The 7,086-nt window shown below is 49.0% G+C and overlaps 2 non-coding genes across 2 annotated transcripts; both read right to left on the bottom strand.

Moving 5' to 3' along the window:
* Positions 1-2,399: 2,399 nt before the first annotated feature.
* On the bottom strand, positions 2,400-2,557 carry LOC123719434. Its single transcript, XR_006755494.1, has one exon. It is a non-coding gene; the product is annotated as a 5.8S ribosomal RNA (ribosomal RNA).
* A 353-nt stretch (positions 2,558-2,910) lies between these two features.
* LOC123719436 lies at positions 2,911-4,818 on the bottom strand. The gene has a single exon (XR_006755496.1). It is a non-coding gene; the product is annotated as a small subunit ribosomal RNA (ribosomal RNA).
* Positions 4,819-7,086: the final 2,268 nt, after the last annotated feature.

The following is a 7,086-nucleotide window of genomic DNA, read 5'->3' as shown; positions in this document are numbered from 1 at the left end:
TTCCGACTTCCATGGCCACCGTCCTGCTGTCATGAGCGACCAACGCCTTTCATGGTGGTCCCATGAGCGTTCTTTAGGCGCCTTAACACTACGTTTGGTTCATCCACAGCGCCAGTTCTGCTTACCAAAATTGGCCCACTTGGCATCGTCATCAGATCTCCGGCTTCATCGTTCGAGTAAGCCGGAGTTCTCACCCATTTAAAGTTTGAGAATAGGTTGAGGTCGTTTCGGCCCCAATGCCTCTAATCATCGCTTTACCGGATGAGGACTGTTGCGCGTCGACGCCAGCTATCCTGAGGGAAACTTCGGACGGAACCAGCTACTAGATGGTTCGATTAGTCTTTCGCCCCCTATACCCAGTTCCGACGATCGATTTGCACGTCAGAATCGCTACGGTCCTCCATCAGGGTTTCCCCCTGACTTCGACCTGACCAGGCATAGTTCACCATCTTTCGGGTCCCAGCATCTGTGCTCAGAGCGCGCCTGCATTCACGGATTGGAACGAGACGCCTCGGGGGTGCGAGAGCGCGTCCTTGCGGCGCGACGCTCCATCCCCCCTGAGCGCGCGGCTAGCGCGCGCCTTCACTTTCGTTGCGCCTCTCAGTTTTGTCTGTTATTCAAATGAATGAAAAACTCAATGAATCGCACACATGCTAGACTCCTTGGTCCGTGTTTCAAGACGGGTCCTGCGAGTGCCCGAAACTGAAACATCGCCGACAGATACGCGCACGGTCAGAGACTGTGCCGGCTGCGACGACAGCGGCGCCGCGCCCGCGTCCGCACATAGGCAGGAAACGGGCGACGACACGAACACTTGCGTCGGGCCTGACGCGCGCGGAGGCGCGTGCGCGATTCTAGTCGAAAACTACCGTCCGACTACTGTCGGCACGGTCGCGGTCGAACGGCTGACGTTGTTGAGACGCCGCCGCTCGGCTCCCGGACCGCGCTTAGACAGTGGAGTCGAACGGGTCGCGATGTATTTGTGTACTGAGAGAGAAGTGCACGCCGTCCGCGGACGTCGACACGCCCGACCCGTGCGCGCGCGCCGAAACGCGCGCGCATCGAGGCGCGGGCTAGTACGCCGCGGAATGACGATGAATCTCTCCGTTCGTTCATTCGAGTTTCGCAGGTTTACCCCTGAACGGTTTCACGTACTCTTGAACTCTCTCTTCAAAGTTCTTTCAACTTTCCCTCACGGTACTTGTTCGCTATCGGTCTCGCGGTGATATTTAGCCTTAGATGGAGTTTACCACCCACTTAGGGCTGCACTCTCAAGCAACCCGACTCTTAGGAGTGTCCCTCTCGCAGACTCGCCCCGTCGCTACGGGCCTGGCACCCTCTGCGGGAAACCGGCCCCGTTCAAGACGAACTTGGACGGTAGCGGAGGCCGCGAGGGAAAGCGGAACCTCCCGAACACCACATCTCCCGCGACCGAGACGACCGCGGGATTCAGTGCTGGGCTCATCCCTGTATCGCTCGCAGCTACTAAGGGAATCTGGTTAGTTTCTTTTCCTCCGCTTACTAATATGCTTAAATTCGGCGGGTGATCCTCCCTGATCTGAGGCCAACGATAAAAAGGTGTGAGGCAGACGCGATATCCGTCGGCGCAACGGGCGTACGCGACACGCTATTTTTACAAGCGCGTCGACGACGCCACGCGCCCTCCGGACGTCGAGTCCGCCTACATTATATGCGCTCGCTCGAAAGCGGCGCGGCACCTTGCGAACAGCGTGGTGGTGGCGACACATAGATGTCGCGTTGCGCGAAATCAATCAATCGCACACCACCAAGCGGTTCTTCTGTTTGTTGTTCGTTAACGACGGCATCGTTCCGTCCGTTTTAAGAACACACGTCACAATAATTTCGTACACACTACAATTGCACAAACACCGCACGCACACACTGGGCCGCAACCGCTAGAGCAGCGGGCGCGCGCGTTTCGCTTCCTCTCGCGAGAGTAAGAGAAACTGAAGCCGAACGCGACAACTTTCAACGACAGCGTCGAGACACGTCGACGCGCGCCCCGGCGCGACCGTCGCGCGATCGCCATGCGGGACCGGGACGATGCGAGCAAACACGCGCGACGCGTAAACGCGAACGTCGTTGTCGTCGTTGTCGTTGTCGTTGCGTAAAGACTCGACGCGCACCCGTGCCGCGGGAGACACGGTGCGGCGGGGAGAATTTATTTGTGCGACAAAAGTATCGTATAGACGTGCTTAACACGGCCAATACGGAATGACGAGTCGTAATCGAACATATATTCGAACGGATCGTTCGGCCGCTCGGCGGCCTAGCGAAACCGTCAATTGCACGCGCGACAGAGATGCGGCGCTACGACCGGAGTCGCAGCGATCGCCGCTCGTCACGCGAACAGTGTAGGCTTTTTGTTTTTATGCAGCCGGCCCTCAGACAGGAGTGGTCCTGGATATTTCTCCACGGACCGCAATGTGCGTTCGAAATGTCGATGTTTCAAATGTGTCCTGCAGTTCACACTATGACGCGCAGTTAACTGCGTTCTTCATCGACCCGCGAGCCAAGTGATCCACCGTTCAGGGTAATCGTTTTGTTTTTGTGTGTGTTTTTGTATGAGAAAATATAAAAGGTGCGAAAAATTAAACAAAAAAATTTGAAAATAATACTTATCATTAAACGTGTACGACAAATGAAAAGAAAGAAAATCTCTTTTTATTTGCGTGGTTGTACACAAAAATTAAAATATTATTTCAAAGTATCAATAGGCGATAGCGAACGCTAATCAAAGCGTGTCGGCAACGCACACGTCGCGAATCGACGAGAGAGAGTCAACCGTCTCGGATTCGATTTTGATTCGTATCATTCACGTGTTTTTTGTATTTTTTTCTTTTTTTGCGAGTCTTTGACAACAACAAAACAAAAAGAAAAAACCAACGTTAATGATCCTTCCGCAGGTTCCCCTACGGAAACCTTGTTACGACTTTTTACTTCCTCTAAATGATCAAGTTTGGTCAACTTCCCAGCAACGCCGACGGCCGTGAGGCCACCGCGTGTCGGTCCGAAGACCTCACTAAATCATTCAATCGGTAGTAGCGACGGGCGGTTGTGTAACAAAGGGCAGGGACGTAATCAACGCGAGCTTATGACTCGCCGCTTACTAGGAATTCCTCGTTTATGGGGGATAATTGCAAACCCCAATCCCCCAGCACGAAGGAGTTTCAACGGGTTGCCGGGCCTCTAGGCCAGGGAGAAACATGTTGATTCCTTCAGTGTAGCGCGCGTGCGGCCAGGACATCTAAGGGCATCACAGACCTGTTATTGCTCAATCTCGTGCGGCTCGAAGCCGCCGGTCCCTCTAAGAAGAATTTTAATACGTCGCCAGTGAGTGCGCTCCCGAGAGTCGCGCACACCTTGAATGACGACGCCTATTTAGCAGGCTAGAGTCTCGTTCGTTACCGGAATTAACCAGACAAATCGCTCCACCAACTAAGAACGGCCATGCACCACCACCCACCGAATCAAGAAAGAGCTGTTAATCTGTCAATCCTTCCGGTGTCCGGGCCTGGTGAGATTTCCCGTGTTGAGTCAAATTAAGCCGCAGGCTCCACTCCTGGTGGTGCCCTTCCGTCAATTCCTTTAAGTTTCAGCTTTGCAACCATACTCCCCCCGGAGTCCAAAATCTTTGGTTTCCCGGAAGCTGCCCGCCGAGCCATTGTAGTAACGTCGGCGGATCGCTAGATGACATATTTACGGTTAGAACTAGGGCGGTATCTAATCGCCTTCGAACCTCTAACTTTCGTTCTTGATTGATGAAAACACCTTTGGCAAATGCTTTCGCTGATGTTCGTCTTGCGACGATCCAAGAATTTCACCTCTAACGTCGCAATACGAATGCCCCCAGTTATCCCTATTAATCATTACCTCGGAGTTCTGAAAACCAACAAAATAGAACCGAGATCATATTCTATTATTCCATGCACGAAATATTCAAGCGGCATTTTGAGCCCGCTTTGAGCACTCTAATTTGTTCAAAGTAAAATTGTCGGCCCACCTCGACACTCACCGAAGAGCACCGCGATAGGATTTTGATATTGAACCGGCGTTTTACCGCCGGCTCACCGACGATATGCTCCGCAGACGTGTCAGTATCACCGCGGATGCGGTGCACCGACAGCGCGGCGCACAAATGCAACTACGAGCTTTTTAACCGCAACAATTTTAGTATACGCTATTGGAGCTGGAATTACCGCGGCTGCTGGCACCAGACTTGCCCTCCAATTGTTCCTCGTTAAAATATTTAAAGTGTACTCATTCCGATTACGAGGCCTCGTAAGAGTCCCGTATCGTTATTTTTCGTCACTACCTCCCCGTGCCGGGAGTGGGTAATTTGCGCGCCTGCTGCCTTCCTTGGATGTGGTAGCCGTTTCTCAGGCTCCCTCTCCGGAATCGAACCCTGATTCCCCGTTACCCGTGACAACCATGGTAGTCGCAGAAACTACCATCGAAAGTTGATAAGGCAGACATTTGAAAGATGCGTCGCCGGTACTGGACCGTGCGATCGGCAAAAGTTATCCAGATTCATCAAAATTAACGACTTCGGACGCATGGCCCTCCGCCGATTGGTTTTGATCTAATAAAAGCACTCATCCCATCACTGGTCAGAGTTCTGATTGCATGTATTAGCTCTAGAATTACCACAGTTATCCAAGTAACTGAGTAAGATCTAAGGAACCAAAACTGATATATTGAGCCATTCGCGGTATCGCCTTAATACGGCTTGCACTGAGACATGCATGGCTTAATCTTTGAGACAAGCATATAACTACTGGCAGGATCAACCAGGGAGCTGCTTACGCAAACGACACGCCTACACCGCGGTCACGCGGCTTCGGCGAGCCGCTGGCTCGGCGGCGTCGAGGGGGCGCGCGCTTGCGCGCGCGCCTTCTCGACACGCGTGAACGTAACGCGTCGAATTTGCACGCGACGCGACGTTCGCGCTTCATATCGATAGACTAACTTTGACCGGTCTACGAGCGGCCGTCCCGTCACGATCTCGCAACGAGGTGATGTACAACGATGCTCGACCACTGTGAGGGACATAAAACTGCAACGAACACGACCCCGCGGGCGGGAATCGATGTTGTGACAATTTGAAAATTGAACATTCATCTAAACGCAACTTCTCAATTTTTATTCAATACGTTATTGTAAACATATTAAAACTCGGCTGGCAATTACATGCGCACACACACGCATGATTCGCACTAGATACGATCAACGCCCGGAGCTTGAGGGATAAATTCCAACACGACGCTGCGCACACCGTTTCGACGATGGGCGCGTGTGCGTCCTCTTTTATACATTCTTTCCATATACGGTCGCCGTGGCGACCGCGCACGTGTCGAACACGCTAGGCGCCCTGCGTTGAGGTGTGCCTAGAAGCGTATTCTTTTAACATCACAGATAACACCGGGGGAGACGGTCCCAAATCTTGGTCGATTGGTAACATCACCATACGGTCTGCGAACGCGGTGCTATAATATAATTTTATATTATATTATATAAAATATGAGGAGGAGTAGTATGTATATTCTTTGTTATTTTGTGTTGACACAAGAGAGATATATAAAATGTACTATACACCACACACACAGAGAGAGAGAGAGCTGGGAAAGATCTCGGCGGTCTCGCATTCGAAATACGAATTTGATATAATTTCCTCCGAAAATCCATACCCATATCTATATCATCCATGCGCGAATATATGTATATAATATTCTCACACTTCGCACAAACACAAAAACAAGAACACATTCTCTCTCGTCCGTCGTTCGTGTCTATTTGAGACGAACGACGCGCGGCAACGAGAACGAGTCGACGCTGTGCGCACGACTGTTTCGCTCCACATCTATACCGAGAGCAATAGTCCGCGTCGGCATTGGAGCGGACGTCGAATGTTTCTCGTAGAGCGAGCGAGAGAGAGACGATTTTTCATTTTATTATGTATGTGTATTGGCGTGCAGTAGTAGCACGTAGTAGTACTAGTAGTAGTAGTAGTAGTAGTAAAAAAATATTATTATTTATTTTATTGACTGATATGATTTTGTTTGTTTTCTTTTTTTTGCATAGACATTTGTATTGATAGATATGTTTCTCGTTGAAGCTCGCAGCACACGCTCAGAGAAATGGCAATGTGGGTTTATTTGAAGAAAAGAAAAAACAAAAAAAACAATTATATTTATTAATAATATGTATGTATGTATGTATGTATGTATGTATGTATGTATGTATGTATAATAATGAATTATAATAATTATTCCGATGCAACGTCAGAGGAAAATGTTTCTCGTACAGGTGCGGCGCGCGACGGCCGGCCGCTCGACAGTTTCGCGCCGAATGTTTCTCGTTGAAGCTCGCAGCACACGCTCAGAGAAATGGCAATGTGGGTTTATTTGAAGAAAAGAAAAAACAATTATATTTATTAATAATATGTATGTATGTATGTATGTATGTATGTATAATAATGAATTATAATAATTATTCCGATGCAACGTCAGAGGAAAATGTTTCTCGTACAGGTGCGGCGCGCGACGGCCGGCCGCTCGACAGTTTCGCGCCGAATGTTTCTCGTTGAAGCTCGCAGCACACGCTCAGAGAAATGGCAATGTGGGTTTATTTGAAGAAAAGAAAAAACAAAAAAAACAATTATATTTATTAATAATATGTATGTATGTATGTATGTATGTATGTATGTATGTATGTATGTATGTATAATAATGAATTATAATAATTATTCCGATACAATGTCAGAGGAAAATGTTTCTCGTACAAGATCGCCACGCGACGCGACAAGATGCCGTTCAACGGCACGATATCTACAACTCTGTCGATATATATGTAGATAGTATCTACTCTGTCAAGTATATGTGTGTAACGTGTGGTGGTGTGTGGTGTGGGGTTTTGTTAGCGATAGCGATACGTTTCTAGTTAAAATTGAATATTTAAAAATAAAAACTCTTCTGGTAAGAAAAACTATTTATGGTTTATTATGGTGTGTCTAGTGCAACAACATCAACATTGTCATAATCATAATAATATAATTATTATTAGGGC

The sequence above is a fragment of the Pieris brassicae genome, unplaced genomic scaffold, assembly GCF_905147105.1.
Source record: "Pieris brassicae unplaced genomic scaffold, ilPieBrab1.1, whole genome shotgun sequence".
Classification (NCBI taxonomy): domain Eukaryota; kingdom Metazoa; phylum Arthropoda; class Insecta; order Lepidoptera; family Pieridae; genus Pieris; species Pieris brassicae.
The sequence above is the reverse complement of the archived record's forward strand: the minus strand, read 5'-3'. Positions and strand labels throughout refer to the sequence as shown.